The sequence below is a fragment of the Ctenocephalides felis genome, unplaced genomic scaffold, assembly GCF_003426905.1.
Source record: "Ctenocephalides felis isolate EL2017-DRISC unplaced genomic scaffold, ASM342690v1 CF-g0.4_SCAFFOLD_01492, whole genome shotgun sequence".
In the NCBI taxonomy this organism is placed as follows: Eukaryota; Metazoa; Arthropoda; class Insecta; order Siphonaptera; family Pulicidae; genus Ctenocephalides; species Ctenocephalides felis.
In genome coordinates, this window is record NW_020537646.1 from 59,247,617 (window position 1) to 59,265,711 (window position 18,095).

Here is an 18,095-nt window from a genome sequence, read left to right on the forward strand (position 1 = left end):
TCAGTAAGTTTCCATATTGTGACGAAAGATGGTTAAAGCTTCTTTCTGAGGTATTGCAATGCGACTTATTAGATTTTAGCATTGCACTCCCCTTACGAAAGGGTTGCTTCAACACCTAAACCCGACTTCTAAAGACACCCTGTAATTACCTGTGGAGACTAATATAACTAACTACATGAATAAAACTGAATGTACTTACTATCTTATTTAATTCACCTAATTATGATTACCTACGTACTGTCTTATGCCTAAAATCTAACGTACTAACAATTATTTATTAATTACTAGCGGAGTAATAGACTAACTGACTAACGGACTAATAGAGAGAATAGCTACTAAACAATACAATTTGACCTTTGCTGGATCGATTCTTCTCTCTTGGCACAACACACACACCATTATACACTAATCGGGTACAAGGACTCGGGCCTGGACCCTACCGGTTTTTAAACCACCGGCGGTCCAGGACTAGTTTCTATATGGTGCTGCGTTGCGTGCTTGCGTAACCTAACAGCGCCGTCTGGTCGTGTTAAACCAGGAAACTTTTCAAGCAACTTATGGTACGCCGTTGAACCCGTTACCACCTTTATAGTCGCTATTGATCCCACTGCAATATCCGCCAGCGCCGTTAATCCTGTCATAGCATCCGTTATTTGACGATTTTTCACATCCACAATCAAACCGTAGTATGCGAGAAAATCTACACCAATTATTGGTTGCGTAACGTCTGCTATAATGAAGTTCCATGACAGGTCGCGACGTAGCCCCAGATCAACCACCATTACCACCGTACCATAGGTTGCAATCGTCGTATTATTTGCGGCCGCTAGCTGGTATGCAATCCTCTTCCTATTTGGATTGCATAATAATGAGCGCGGAAACGCTGAAACGTCTGACCCCGTATCAATAAGGTACGACACCTGACTCTTTCTGTCACTTAGGCAAACACGGCGGCTTATTTGTCTCCCTGGGCGTAAATCGTTTGCCGCTAATAACGAAGGCCCACGGAGTTTTCCGAACGCATCTAGCACGGCAATCGACATCTCGTTGCGTTCCGACTAAACCGTCGATCCTCGCACAGCGTTCGTACGCGCTCTTCCGAGCCTGACCGAGCGCTCGCGGGCGTACGCGATCTGCGCCTACGAAGAAGGGATGAACCGTCTCGTCAGCGCTCTACCTGCTTCCTCAGGTCAGAAATTTCTGTTCGCATATTCCGCAATTCTGACGCGATGTTGCCGTAAAAATCATCCGCGTGCGACGATGTGCTTGCAATCGCCATTGTTGTTGCACCCGATGCTGTCTCCAATTCCATAATTCTGTTGGCGGCTTTCGCATTCAAATCTATGTCACTGTTTTCCCGTACAGATATTTACGCTTGCACATGCGTAGGCAAGCGCGACGACCACATTAAGTTTAGCATTTCTTTTGAAACAACTGAACCCGCTAACGAGCGTAGGTGCCGTAAAAACTGTGATGGGGTTCTATCACCCATTTCCTGAACTTCCAACAACTGGCGTAGCTTTGTTTCATCGGAAATGCCATACCGTTTTAACAATTCCTTTTTTAACACCTATATGGATTATCTTTAGGGGGTTTCAGAATTATATTGCGAACTTTCGACGCATACCGCAGGTCCAACTTACTAATGACCGTATGAAATTTTGAACTTCACATTAGCGTGTACAAACACACTTTTCGCTAAAGCAAACCACAATTCTGGGTCGTGCTCGTAAAAATGTGGCAAATTTACATTATTGCGGAGCACTACTACTGGCGTACTCATGTTTTCCACTGCACTTAACTTTTTCGCACGAGAATTCATTTAAAATTAACACACACACACACACTAAATCACGTCGGGGTCACCACTTTGGTATTTTACCAATGAAACGCGTATGTTAAATTATAATAACAGTTTATTAACAGTTTATTTCTCACGTTCATCACAGTTCATTTCTCGACGTTTTGAAGGTTTTTGAACGTGTGTGTGTGTATGTATGTATGGATACAAATTTCCAGTCACGTTTTCGGGCGCACGGATCAACCGATTTGAATGGTTCACAAAACATTCGATACTTATTGTTAGGAAGAAGAGCTGATTAGTTTTTGGCAAAGGCAGGTCCAGCCGTTTCGGAGATACGGAGCAAAGATTGCAAAAAGTAGAAATCGACTTTTTGAGAGAACGGAGTATCCAATTTGAATGATCTAAAAAACATTCAATTAGTAATGATTGGGAGAAGTATTTATTAGTTTTTGGCAAAGGCAGGCCTAGCAATTTCGAAGATACGGAGCTAAATGTGCAAAAAATGGCAGTTTTTGAGAGAACTAAGCGTCCGATTTAAATGATTCAAAGAACTTTTTGCTTGTCTTAACAAAATAATTGATTTTGGAAAAAAAAATTGTTTCAAATTTTTTTTTCAATTTTTTTTGTATATCGAAAATAATTCACATATATTTTTTAATTCTAACTATAGTTCTAATATACTTTAAACGAATAGTTTCAACTTTGCAATTTATTCTAAGTTTATATAATTTATTCTCAGTTTTTATAATCTAATTCTAAGTTTACATAATTCTTATAAATATTAGACAATGATACAATAATAATAATAGTCTATTTGAAAACATTCAGTATTCCTCGCACATTCCGTTACGGTACGGGAAGTTCCAGCAATTTGCCTTAAGGCACGATGCCATACACCCCACTAGTTTTATTTGAGTTTAATAGTCGGGCTTTACATTAATAAAAATAGTATAACAGTTTTTAGAAATTTATTTAAAATCCATACGTTTCGGCTCGCATCTTAGCCTTCATACAGTGGCAATAAATATAACTATAAAAACAAAATATGTAATAAATTTCATAGAAAAACAATAAGAATAATAAAAAACACTTACATTTTTGTATCATAATACAGCAGATGAAAACATTTTTACTTCAAGTATTAGTAAGTGCACAGTGGTAAAATATATATTTTTCAACATGACAAAAAGCCAAACACACAAATAAACATTTTTTTTTTTTTTTTTTTTTTTGTTACAATTTATTTTTGTTAATCAAGACTTTAATGTCTTATTTACAAAATTGATATGAGCAAAAAAAAAATACAAAAAAAAAGTTGAAATAAAAATTAAATTAAAACAGTAATACAAAAATAATAACATAAATGAACGATGACGTGATGATGTATGCCGCGTACTACGTCAGGACGCGTGCAGACATTGGGCTAGGAGTTTGGTGGATCGGAAGGCCATTTCTTGCTCAATCTTCTTATCGGTCTCTGAATCGCTTGAATTGTAGGATTTGTATGCTGGATTAATTTGTTGTTAAAAGATGAACTTCTAATCCTGATCATTTCGTTGACTGTTGAGATTTTCAAATCCTTATGTAGGCAAAAATTCGAAATATACCAAGGCGCATTAGTAAGGGTACGCAGAATTTTATTCTGGCACCTTTGAATGATGTTTATGTTAGATTTGCAAGAGCAACCCCATAGTTCGATTCCATAAGTCCAAATGGGCACTATGATAGTTTTATACAAAGGTACCTTGTTATCGAGAGAGATTTCAGATTTCCTCCCAAAAAGCCAGTAAAAATCTTTTATTTTCAGTTGGATTTGTTTCTTTTTATATTCAATGTGCGTTCTCCATGTCAATTTCGAATCAATGTGCATGCCTAAATATTTAACAGAATTGCATAGTGGAATTATTGAATTGTTCATGATGATAGGTGGACTGTTGTGATGTTTTAGAGAAACAATTATGTGCTGAGATTTTTCGATATTGATTTTGATATTCCAATCTAAAAACCATTTTTCGAGACTAAATAAATAATTTTGTAACTGACAAGTTGCTGTTCTAATATCGGAATTGCATGAAATAATTGCTATGTCATCGGCGTAAGTGCATATGGTTAGAAGATCATCTGTGGGCATATCGTTTGTGAAAAGAAGATAAAGTACAGGGCTTGGCACACTGCCCTGTGGTACCCCGCATTCTATATTTCTGATGCTCGAAGTCACATCTTTAATTTTGATTCTAAATTTTCTATTAAGCAAATATGAGCTTAAGATATTGAAGTAGTTTGGAAAAGTTGTTTTGATTTTATATAGGAGTCCTGAGTGCCAAACCTTATCGAAAGCCTGACTGACATCTAAGAATACGGCTACACTGTGTTCCTTTCTATTCATGGCTTCAAGAATACGAGACACCGTTCTGTTGCATTGTTGAATTGTAGAGTGATTTTTTCTGAAGCCAAACTGATGGTGAGGAATCCAACTATCATTCGGATGATCTTCTGACAATCTCTGCAACAAAAGTCTCTCTAAAATTTTCGATAATATCGATAAAAGACTGATAGGACGGTATGAACTAGCAGTGTGATGGTTTTTGTTTGGTTTAGCGATCATAATAATTTCTGCAGTCTTCCACGCTGTGGGCCAATAATTGTATTGAAGTATGGCGTTGAAAATATTTGTTATATATAAGATACCATTTGTAGGCAATTCTTTTAACATCTTTGGAGTAATTTTATCCATACCTGGCGAAGATCTATTTTTTATCCTTTTTATTTCACATAAGACATCATTTGGTGAAAAACGTCCTAACGGTGTAGAATGTATGGGTTGATTTACGAAATTGTTAATTAAATTATTCTGGGAAATATTTCGAGCGCTAAAAATGCTACTCAGATGATCAGCAAATGCCTCCGCTTTTTCTTCGTTGCTTTTTGCCCAAATGAATCCGTTTTGGTTGGTTATTTTCAGAGGAGGGTTTTGTTGTAGGGGTTTACTTTTGTTTCTGATTGGTTTCCATATGGAATTATCGTACCTATTTAGCTGCAATATATACGACCTGAATGTACAATTCTTCCATTCTTTCATTTTTTTCCTCAGCGTGTTATTGAGATGATTAAGCGATGTCTTATCCATTGGTAGATGAGAATGTTGCCAGGTTCGTCTTGCTCTTCGTTTCTGTGCAATTAGCTTCTTAATCTCTTGCGGAATTATTAGATTATCATTTCTTGGATTAATGTTCGGGGTGATCTGCTTGGTTGTTTCACGTACAATCTCAGAAAAATAATCTATATTATTTTCTATATCAATAACGCTTGTAGGCCTAGATTTTGGAAATAATTTTGAATCAAGTATGGATTTGAATTGAATCCAGTTAGAAAGATTGTTGTGTAGAATATGATTGTTGATAACTGGAGTAGGAAATGTGCTAAACGTCACAAGTATTGGAGAATGATCTGAAGAGAGATCGTAACTAGATTCAATATTGAGATTTGAAAGATCAATACCTTTCACAATAAAATATCTAAAAGGTCTGGAATTTTAGTAGGGTCAGAAGGCCAATAAGTTGGACTGCAAGTTGAAATAAAGGAGAGGTTATTTTGCCCTATGGCTGCATGAAGAATCTTTCCTTTGGCTGTAGTCAGTCTAGAACCCCAGGCAATATGTTTACAATTAAAGTCACCACCAATGATAAATTTATTACCTAATTGAGAGAAAAATGAAGAAAACTGAGCACAAGAAATTTTGAATCTTGGTGGACAATAAACAGCAGAAACACAAAAATTATATAAATTTGTTTCAACAGAAATTTGAGTTGCTTGTAGAAAATCATCAGAAATATTTGGTAGAACAAAATGCTTTATATTATTTTTGATTAATATAGCCGAACCGCCGCGAGCCCTGCCACTTGGGTGATTTGAATTATAAGTAGTGTAGTTATAAATTTTGAAGTAGTTTTTTTCAGTGAAGTGAGTTTCTGAGATTAATAAGATATCTATTAAGTTTAACTTTAAAAAACATTCTACTTCATTTTTGTGAGGTATTAAACCGTTGGCATTCCATTCAGCAATTTTAATTATTTTTGCCATTGCTTTTGTTGTTGACTAACGTGGATAACATATTTATTATTATGGTGTTCTGTTGCAAAAGCTGATTGAAGATATTTTTAAATTCTAAAATAAGTGTTGCTAGAGAATCAGAATCAGGATTTGAAGGTGAATGATTAGAAGCAGAGTAATTGTTTTTTGCAATGTCTGCATAGGATGAATTTTGAATTGTTGGATTTAAGGCCGGAGAAATGTTGTTTATTTTATTATTAGAATTAGAATTATTAGAATTTTTAAAATTTTGGTTATTTGGATTTGGATTTATGACTGATTGATTTACTGGAGTTTTGTTTCTTTGTTCTTTAATTTTTTGGAAGTATGAGCAACCGCGATAATTAGCTGGATGAGCACCGTCGCAAAAATAACAACATGCCGGAGCATTTGGATCTTTGGTACAAGCTATAGTATTATGATTGTCACCGCATTTTGGGCAAGCAAATGGTCTATTGCAGTATTTTTTGGTGTGATTAAAGAGTTGACAGCGAGTGCATTGTATAATGTTGTTGGACTTTCTCGGTGGTTCGACGCGTATTATGCAGTTGAATAATTTATAAATATTATAAATATTTTTGTTATTTCTATTTGGTTCCAGATCAACAAAAAACATATTAAGAGGTTCTTTTGTTATTCTATGTCTAATATTTAGGATATTACGTACGACATGACCCTGTTTTAATAGTTCTAATTTAATTGCATCTGTGCTTGTTGAAAAGTGTACATTTCTAAGAACAACCCTATAAGCCTTCTCTTCTTTTAATTGATATGTATGATATACGGCATTAGTTTCTTTTAGATGTCTGGATAAAGTTCGAAAATGGTCGACAGAATTACATAGAATTTTAAATGTATTGTTAGCTAAACTTCTCAGGAAATATTGATCGTGCGGAATTATTTCATTTAATTGATTAGACATATCATTAATATCGTCAACTCCGTAAATAAATATTGGAGGGGGCTTACTGACTGGAGCCGGTTTAACTGAGTTGTCATCATTAGCTGTTTCTATTGTTGAAAGGGCCGAAAATCGGTTTTGAATTTTGACATCTATTCCTAATGGTTCAAATGAAGTTTTTCTTTTTTTGAAATTGACTACTTGCCATGAATTAGGAGGTTTCTTGACATCAGAGTGTGGTTGAGTGAGGCTTGTAGATGCACTATTACTAGATGATATTACTTCCTGTCTTGAGTCAGAAACTGATGAAGTTGAACGCAGCGAGACCTTTTCCGATGTAAACATATTGGTCCGACCTTCTTCGCGAGGTATCTTGCTGTATTTGCTGGATCCAATAACGGTCTTTCGTAGTTTTGGGATTTCTGATGGTTTACTGTCCGATTCCATATTCGCTTCTATATCTTGATTGAAATGTAAGACATTTTTTTGATTCCACAAACGCACATTAGAGTCTCGATTATGTATGGTTTTTTGTAAGCAATTATTTAATTATCTGTACACTTTTGTAAGCTTTTCATGCAATTTTAATAAACCGTAAAATTCAATCTGACATGCACTTGTTTTATATATGACAAATAAACATGAATAACTTTTAATAAGTTGTCGAAACTATTTACTATTCGGAGTCTAAGATAGAAATGTCATGTTTCTTGAAAGAGATCTTGACTGTTAAGAAATGTTTGTTGTTTAATGAGTGTTATCAAATCATTTGTTTATGGCCCTGTCGTTATGCAATTGCATAAACAACCCCTCAGCGAATCTTCTTTTAACTGCGTTCTCTTCAAAATGTAAAATTTTTGAACATAGTTTTAAATTGTTTGGTATTTTTAGAGTTATTTTTATGTTGATGGAGACGTTTATTTAAGTTTTGACTAGTTTCTCCCATATAAAAAAGTTCGCAATTAGAGTAATTGATCTGATACACTAAGTTTCTGAGGCAATCAGAATTAAACTTCGATTTAATTTATGTGAAAATGGAACAAAAAATTGTATCGAAAATGCACACCAACAAAAGGCCACATTGTTAAAACAGCTTTTTCCACGAAAAATACAAATTTTTTACTACTCAGCTTGTTCTAGTGTTTTTGTTTTTGTATATGACTCGAGGTCCAAACGGTTTTTATGGTCGGTGAGGTCGTTTTGTTCGTTGCTTATTACCAGTCACCTTATGGATTTTAAATAAAATTCTAAAAACTCTCATACATTTTTATTCATGTAACGCCCAACTTTTAAATGAAATATATTATAACAACATCAAATTCAAGACTATTCAAAAACATATAATTATATATATAAATACATACAGAATTGCTTAATCTGTAAGCTTAAACTTTCTCTCCAATGCTTCATTGTGTTCTCCTCCTGTCTGCACAGCTCACACCTCCACTATTCTGGGCTTGCGATTACTATAACTTCCCATAGGGTAAGTAATAGTAATCGCAAAAAAATCGAAAATGAAAATGTTCATATATCTTTACGTTTCAAAGGTTTCTGAATATTTTGGCATACCTTAAAAAATGTGTATGTGTGTATTTGTGTGTGTGCGGATACAAATTTTCGTCGGCAATTTCGGGAACACCGATCAACCGATTTGAATGATTAAAAAAAAAAACACGATTTTTATTGATAGGCAGAAATGCTGATTAGTTTTTGGCGCTGGCAGGTCTAGCCGTTTCGAAGATACGGAGCAATAAGTGCAATAAATGGCATGTTCTAAAAGAACAAATGTCTGAACAGATGTCCTCGGCCATCTAATAGATCCTCGTTAAAGAATTTAAAGTGTACTCATTTCAATTACGGGGCCTCGGATGAGTCCCGTATCGTTATTCTTCGGCTATACCTCCTTGCGCCGGGAGTGGGTAATTTGCTCGCCTGCTGCCTTCCTTGGATGCGGTAGTTTCACATGCTCTTTCTCCGGAATCGAACGCTGATCTCCTGTTACCCGCAGAGTCACCAAGTCAAACGGTGAGGAAGGCAAGCCCGCCACCGATTGGTTTTGATCTAATAAAAGTATTCCTTCCATTTTTGGTCAGAATTCTATTCGTATATATTAACTCTAAACTTAGCACAGTTATCCCAGTAATGTGGATACGATCAAATGAATCATAACTGATGTAATGAGCCATTCGCGGTTTTACCTTAATGTGGTTTGCACTAAGACATGCATGGCTTAATCTTTGAGACAAGCATATACTACTGGCAGGATGAATTAAGGTGCTATATATATATATATATATATATATATATATATATATATATATATATATATATGTATGTATGTATATATATATATATTAGGGTGGTCCTTAAAATGGTCATTTTTGAGTTTCCTTGCTCCCAGAGGCTCAAATGGTTCCAAATTGATAAAAAACAATTCTCTGAAAATTTTAGCTCTTAATATTAAGGTTTAGATAGAGCGCAATTCAATCAAAGTTTGTATGGAAAGAGCATGGAAAAAATTTTGAAAGTTTTAAAAAAAAAATTTAGTTATAACTTAGCGACAAATGAATGAGTTTTTTTCATTCATTTGTTCGCTAAATTACATCTGAAAAACATTTTTAAAATTTTTGAAAATTTTTTCATGCTATTTCCATACAAAATTTTGACTAAATTGCGCTTTATGTATACGTTAATATTGAGAGTTAAAACTTCCTACATCGCGGCTAGATATTTTATATATTCTGCGCTTACACAGAAGTTAGATCTTTAACAATTGTCGAAACGGCAGTCGATACATAAAGTTTGCGGTTCGCAGGCCCATATAATTTCAAACAGACTCTTTACCGTTCGTTAGATTAAAAACTTCGGGGCGAATCCATAAGAATTCATTGTAATAACTCAATTTTATTTTAGCTAGGAGAGTATTGAATTGATTGCATTTGTATATTTTATTTTCCGCATAAGAGTCTTTGCGTCAATGACATATGCCCGCGGATATGCTGTACAGTATGGTTGAACACTTATAAATAAGGTACAGAGCCCGGCCGTAAACCGGCATCCAAACATATACGGCGTATATAATTCTAGACACAGTCTACGACAGTTCATTCTAGACAACGGGTCGCCTCGCGAAAATAAATTCTCTATGACGCACAACGACGTTAGCAATTTTAGAACACGCTGTGGTCGAAAAACAAACGTCGTCGCCTCAAAATTGAAATATGAATCTTTCATTGTGTGTGAGATTGAAAAATCTGTTTTCGCTGATCTTTCATTTTCTTAAAACAATGCAATGCAGCAAATGTTTAAATTCGCACAATTTGAGTAAAATGTGCAGAGTATATAGAATACTAACGCAAGCGTTTAATCGAATTTGAAACACTAGACGCTCAATTAGCGCCAAAAGGATTGATTGAACTATGCGTTTGAATATAATATTCAAAAGAACGCTGTTTTCTCAACGAACTTTGTCATTCCTCGGGCATCTGGCTCTCACACAATCCATAAGGACGCTAGCGGTTGTAAATCGAGTCACGTTACTTTTATTTTTGCACACTGCGCAATATTTTGCGACTAGCTCCGGTAAAACGTTAATGAAACGAATGATCATTGCCAGAGACGCAGCAAATGTTTAAATTCGCACAATTTGAGTAAAATGTGCAGAGTATATAGAATACTAACGCAAGCGTTTAATCAAATTTGAAACACTAGACGTTCAATTAGCGCCAAAAGGATTGATTGAACTATGCGTTTGAATATAATATTCAAAAGAACGCTGTTTTCTCAACGAACTTTGTCATTCCTCGGGCATCTGGCTCTCACACAATCCATAAGGACGCTAAGCGGTTGTGAATCGAGTCACGTTACTATTTATTTTTGCACACTGCGCAATATTTCGCGACTAGCTCCGGTAAAACGTTAATGAAACGAATGATCATTGCCAGAGACGTTTTGCCCACAGTATATTAAACTATAGGAGCGCACTTGGTTACTGTGAGAATTTGAGTAACCACAATATTTAGTTTGCGACTCGCTCCGATCGAACGTTCATAAAACGAATGCTCCTTCGCTGCGAGAAGCTTTTAAGTTGCAAGGGACACTTTCAAACCAGCACTCAATATTATTGATCGTAGTTAATTTATAAATATTATATATTATTAAAATATATAGATTTTATATTTGCGGTCCGCAGACCCAAATAATTTCAACTCGCTTCGATCGAACGTTCATAAAACGAATTATCCTTCGCTGCGAGAAACTTTTGAATTGCAAGATACATTTTCAAACCACTACTCAATATATTTGACCATAGTTTATTTATAAATATTTTATATTATTGGAATATATAGATTTCATATTTGCGGTCCGCAGGCCCAAATAATTTCAACTCGCTCCGATCGAAGTTCATAAAACGAATGATCCTTTACTGCAAGAAACTTTTGAATTGCTAGAGACATTTTCAAACCACCACTCAATATATTTGACCGTAGTCAATTTATAAATATTCAATATCATTAAAATATATAGATTTCATGTTCGCAAACCTTAAAAATTTCATACAGGCGGGTCAAAATTGTTCCCGGCCGCAAACCAGCATCCGAACATATACGGGGTATACAATTCTAGATACGGCTCACAACATTATTAAAAATTGCACTAATATATCATTGACAGACTAAAAGTATCGATTATGATGTAAAAACTACACCGGGGAATAATATTCGTACTCGTCTGAACAACATGGCGTACTTTAGCCAAAGCTTGTTCGCATCGCATTCGATGCTACCTATCCCCCTATATAAGGCGCGCGGCCACAGCGTAAGTCAGACAAAAGTCAGACCTTATTTATATCCACTGATGATGACATAAAATCCTATGTCGAAACGTTTGAAAAAATTAAAGATTAACTTCTAAATCTTTGCCTTTCATTTGATGTATTGCCCTTGAAGAACTTACTCATATATATATATATATATATATATATATATATATATATATATATATATATATATATATATATATGTTAAAGTAGTTAATTTTGATGTTGAGAAATATGAGTAAGTTCTTCAAGGGCATACATCAAATAAAATGCAAAGATTTAGAAGTTAATCTTTAATTTTTCCAAACGTTTCGACATAGTATTTTATGTCATCATCAGTGGATCTACAGAATGAATATTGAAAAATTAATATAAACTAGGAAAAAATGACAGAAATTGGAAAAAGAACTATAGATATAAGTAATATAATTATAACAATAACAATTATACTTAACAGATAGATAAACAAGAGAAATGAAAAGTAAAAAGAAATATATACAAACATACAAAAGCGTAATATATATACATAAATATACACACAAACAAACATGTATATATGATATACATGTAAAAACACGTACACATATGCATATATACATACGAATAATACGTATATATAAACATATACATACGGACATGTACATATGTATATATACACATATATACATACATACACATACACATATACACATATACATACATACATATATATACATATATATATATATATATATATATATATACATATATATATATACATACATACATATGCAATACAGACACATACACATATATAGACAATGAAGGTAACTTACATAAATATGGTCTTACATCAGTAGCTAGCGCAAGGAACATAATTTTGCACTATCATATATACATAAACTTGTTTTTTTTATATTATTTTGTTGAACAGAGTATAGCAAAATATTTGTGAAATATATAATATATTTTACACAGAGAACGTAGTTTATGTGACAGAGCCCGAGGCTGAAGTAACATGTGTTTAAAAATTATTTGAAGAGACCGTTTGAGGGAATAGTTGGCGGGTTTTTTACAATCAGTGTTTCGAAGTATGGGTGAGAGGCTAAGAATCAGAGTTCGGGATCGGACCGCGTAAGGGTAGGTTTACAGGTTCGGAATTACGTAGGTTAAGAGGAAACAAATTTGGAAATATTATTAAGTATCACCTGATAATTTTCACAGAGTAAGGAGGCATCATGGCGTTTATTAATACAAAATTTGGAGGTGCTGATCAGACAAGATTCAGCAAATCTTCTCTGAATAATGTTCCGTTCGTGATAAAGTATACTAGCGTTATAAAAGTCAAAAGAATGTTTAAAATTTTTTATATGTTCTGTTATCATGGTTTGATTTTGTCGTGGGTTTTTAGAGTTATTATCATGTTGTTTTAGTCGTTTTATTAAATTTTGTCCAGTTTCACCTATGTAAATGGAATCACAATCATTGCATTTTAATTTATAAACAATATTTGATGTGCGTTACAAACTAGTGGGTGATTTGAGGTTGGAAAAAAGGGAGCTAAGGGTTAAGTCTATGTTACAAATTAATCTTAAGTCGACCTTGTGGAACAGTTTTTTCCAAATGGGAAAGAGTTCTTTAATAAACGGGAGACAAACATTACCAATAAAGTTATTGTCTTTGGAGATTTTGGTGGAAGAAGAAGAGATATTATTGTTATTATTGAGAAATTTGAGTCTATTGTACGTGACAGAGTTTATGAGATTAGGAGGATAAGAGTTATTAATAAGTGTTGTGTGGATTAACGATAAATTAGCAGACCAAAATTGTTTGTCCGAGAGAAGTATGGCGTGGTCAACTAAATTAATTATAGTACCTATTTTCATGCTAGATGAGTGATAGGAATGAAAATTTAAATACCTGCCCGACCAAGTAGGTTTTTGGTACCAATTTGTGATGATACGGTTATCTAAGGTTTTTATAATTTTGACGTCAAGAAAGCTGATGGAATTGTTCTGTTCTTTTTCGAAAGTGAATGAGAGATGTTCATTGAAAGAGTTGAAATTGTGAAGTAAAAGTTCAAAGTTTTTAAATGGCACACAAGTAAAAATGTCATCTACGTACCTGTAATAGAATTGAAGATCTAATTTGCAAGAATTAAACACTTTGGTCTCTAAATATTGTAAAGATAACTCAGCGAGTGCTGGAGATATAGAAGAACCCATAGGTGTGCCAAAAATTTGGTAATAGAAACGGTCGTTGAATTCAAAATATGTGTTGGAAATTATAAATTTTATTGACTCAAGAAACCAGTGTAATGAGATAGTTGTATGACATGAAATTTCGTCCCATCTAGCTGTGATAGCGTCTAAAATTAATTGTAGGGGAACGTTGGTGAAGAGGGATACCACGTCTAGACTCACTAGTAAAGAATTATCAGGAAGTACAATATCACGGAGTTTATTAACCAATTCAAAGGAGTTTTTTACAAAAAAGGGGGACTTAACAGTGACTGAAGAAAGTATGGTGTTGAGAAATTTGGAGAATTTTGAGAGCGGGGAGTTCAAGTCAGCAACGATTGGTCTGAAAGGTACGTTAGGTTTATGTATTTTGGGTAGTCCGTAAAGTTTGGGGTTATACGGGTGTAGGTTTTTGAGGCTAGGCACAATTTCTGGAGAAATTTGATTTTTTGAGACTAAAACGCTGATGAATTTGTGAAAAGAACGGTTTCAAACCTCAAAAACCTACACCCGTATAACCCCAAACTTTACGGACTACCTAACGTACCTTTCAGACCAATCGTTGCTGACTTGAACTCCCCGCTCTCAAAATTCTCCAAATTTCTCAACACCATACTTTCTTCAGTCACTGTTAAGTCCCCCTTTTTTGTAAAAAACTCCTTTGAATTGGTTAATAAACTCCGTGATATTGTACTTCCTGATAATTCTTTACTAGTGAGTCTAGACGTGGTATCCCTCTTCACCAACGTTCCCCTACAATTAATTTTAGACGCTATCACAGCTAGATGGGACGAAATTTCATGTCATACAACTATCTCATTACACTGGTTTCTTGAGTCAATAAAATTTATAATTTCCAACACATATTTTGAATTCAACGACCGTTTCTATTACCAAATTTTTGGCACACCTATGGGTTCTTCTATATCTCCAGCACTCGCTGAGTTATCTTTACAATATTTAGAGACCAAAGTGTTTAATTCTTGCAAATTAGATCTTCAATTCTATTACAGGTACGTAGATGACATTTTTACTTGTGTGCCATTTAAAAACTTTGAACTTTTACTTCACAATTTCAACTCTTTCAATGAACATCTCTCATTCACTTTCGAAAAAGAACAGAACAATTCCATCAGCTTTCTTGACGTCAAAATTATAAAAACCTTAGATAACCGTATCATCACAAATTGGTACCAAAAACCTACTTGGTCGGGCAGGTATTTAAATTTTCATTCCTATCACCCATCTAGCATGAAAATAGGTACTATAATTAATTTAGTTTTGTCAAAAAAAACAAAATATTGTGACATTCATAATACTGAGAAATATTAAATTTATTAAATTTGCAAATAACTTGCAGGAATTTTATGATTTTGGTCTAAAAATTTGAATAGAAACATTCCTGTGTGAGTACGTAATAGAGAAATATTCCCCTACGGGGGAATTAATAACTTTTACTTGAAAATGTCAAAAATTTTAAATACGGATACCGATCAGATGGATTTAGAATGCTCCCCAGTCAAACCGAAAAAGGTCTATACGAGTGCTAACAAGTATAAGAGGTCTAATACAGATATTGTTGAAGAAGATTCTTTACATCAGAAAAATGACTCAATTTCCCTAAATGAATTTAATCAAGAAGCAACCACCAGTAAGGATTCAGAATGGTTTGAAGTAAGAAACAAAAAATTCAAAAGAAATTTAAATGAAGAATCAACATGCAAAAAAACATCTTCAAATTCGAACTACTGGCTAAACCCAACTCCCACAAGCAATATATATGAAGTTTTAGCTAATCCTAATACCGAAGACTCGAGTGATAAATGCAGCCCAGTTAACAGACCGCCGCCAATTTTTATACATGAGGTACGTGATATCAAACCATTAGCTCAACTCTTAGAATGTGAAGCAAAAAATCTTTATCAAATAAAAGTTATTGACGAAACTAGGGTTAGAGTTAATCTTGATAATGCTAAACTTTACAATAAAATTCGCAAACTTCTGAAAGAGAGGGGTACTCAAATGCATTCTTTCCAGGAGAAATGTAAAAAAACGTTCAAAATAGTGGTTAAAAACCTACATTTCAGCACGGATACAGATATGCTCAAAAATGAAATACAACAGTTAGGTCACAAAGTCGTTCGTATTGAGAACATTAAAAGCAGAATCTCAAAATTCCCTCTGAACATGTTTTTAATTGAGCTTGAACAACAGCCTAATAATAAAGATTTTTATAAAATTGATTTTTTATATAAAACTAAAGTAGAAATAGAGGCAAAGAGGTTCTCTAGAGAAATTGTTCAGTGCACTCGCTGCCAAAGGTATGGTCATACCAGAAATTATTGCCACCGCACCCCCAGATGCGTTAAATGCGCTCAAGATCACTTGACAGAAAAATGCAAGTGGGAAAAAGGGTCGACCAAGTGAAGTGTGTCCTTTGTAATGAAAATCACCCTGCTAACTATAAAGGCTGTCACGTCTATAAAGAATATATTGAAAAAAAAACACTTCATTACGTCAGAAAACAAGTAATGTGCAAAATTTAAAACCAAATGCTACTTTAAGACCGGGCGTAACTTACTCCAATATTACTAGAAACAACACAACTTTACCTACTGACTCAACGAACTCAATAAACAATAGTAACTCTGAAAACAATACTAACAATAAATCTAATGACTTAACAGAACTTAAAAACATGATTAAAATATTGACAGAACAAATGGGCATAATGCTTAATTTACTAACAACAATTTTATCTAATAAAAAATAATTATGTCTATGCAACTAACAATTTGCATATGGAACTCGAACGGCTTGAGCAATCATGTCCATGAACTCAAACAATTTTTAACTACCAATGACGTAGACATTATGCTAATTTCCGAGACGCATTTTACCGAGACAAATCACAATATTCGTTTTCCTAATTATCACACATATACCACAAATCACCCGGACGACAGACCTCACGGTGGCACTGCCATTATCATAAAGTCAAACATAAGACATTACGAGACAGAACCTTTTTATACTGACTACATACAATCGACAAATGTTTTAATTGACCTAATGACTCACAAAATTACAGTGTCGGCAATCTATTGTCCGCCAAGGCACATTATTACTGAAAATCAGTTTACAATTTTTTTTACCAGCCTTGGAAATTTGTTTATTGCGGGAGGTGATTATAACGCAAAGCACACATTTTGGGGATCTAGACTAATAACACCTAGAGGCCGTCAATTGTATAATACAATAAATAATAATAATCTTCGGACATTTTCTACGGGTGAGCCCACATACTGGCCAACTGATTTGAACAAAATTCCAGACCTCCTCGATTTTTTTGTAGCCAAAAATATTAAAAACGAGAGTGTTGAAATAAATTCAAGTCTGGATCTCAGTTCTGATCATTCACCAGTAATTCTTAAATACTCCACTAATACTCCAACCAAAGTCATGAGTTCGCTTACAAACAAATTTACCGATTGGCTTCTTTTCCAAGAATACATCGAAGACACCATTAACTGTAATATTCCATTAAAAAGTGAGAATGATTTGAATATCGGTATCAACAACTTCACAAATACATTAATTGCAGCAGCTAAAATATCGACTCCTATTCTAAATCACAATCACAGTCACTCTGTGCCCATAGATATTAAAAAAATCATTGCACAGAAAAGGAAATTAAGAAGAATTTGGCAAATAACTAGATCACCGGAAGATAAAAGAAAATTTAACAGTGCATGCAGAGACCTGAAAAATTTAATAATAAATTATAAAAATGTTTCTTTTGAAAACTACTTACATAATCTTTCTGCAAGTAGTGAAACAAATTATTCTCTTTGGAAAGCAACCAAAAAATTGAAAAAACCAGTTGTACCAATTCCTCCTTTAAGAAAAACAGACGGTTCATGGGCAAGAAGTCCAGAAGAAAAAACTAATGCATTCGCCGAACACCTGCGCCTCACATTTCAGCCATTTTCACGTAAATGCAACTCCAATGATGAACAATTCATTTATGATTTTCTTCAGGATTCACCGTCGCTAGTGACTCATGATGTTAATCGTTTTACTGCGGCTGAAGTAACCCAAGAAATTGCAAAAGCAAATTCTAGAAAATCACCTGGACCAGACCGGATTTCTATTAAAATGCTTAAAGAACTTCCAAGAAAAGCTATTAGAATGCTCACAATAATATATAACTCTATACTGAGAATGAAAACTTTTCCGCAGTCTTGGAAAAGAGCTAAAATA

General features: G+C 34.2%; 1 protein-coding gene across 1 annotated transcript in view; it reads left to right on the plus strand.

Annotated features, from left to right (window-relative positions):
• LOC113371448 (L-threonine ammonia-lyase) overlaps window positions 1-18,095 on the plus strand; it is a 280,098-nt gene that overhangs the window by 220,628 nt on the left and 41,375 nt on the right. The gene's annotated exons all lie outside the window — the stretch shown is intronic.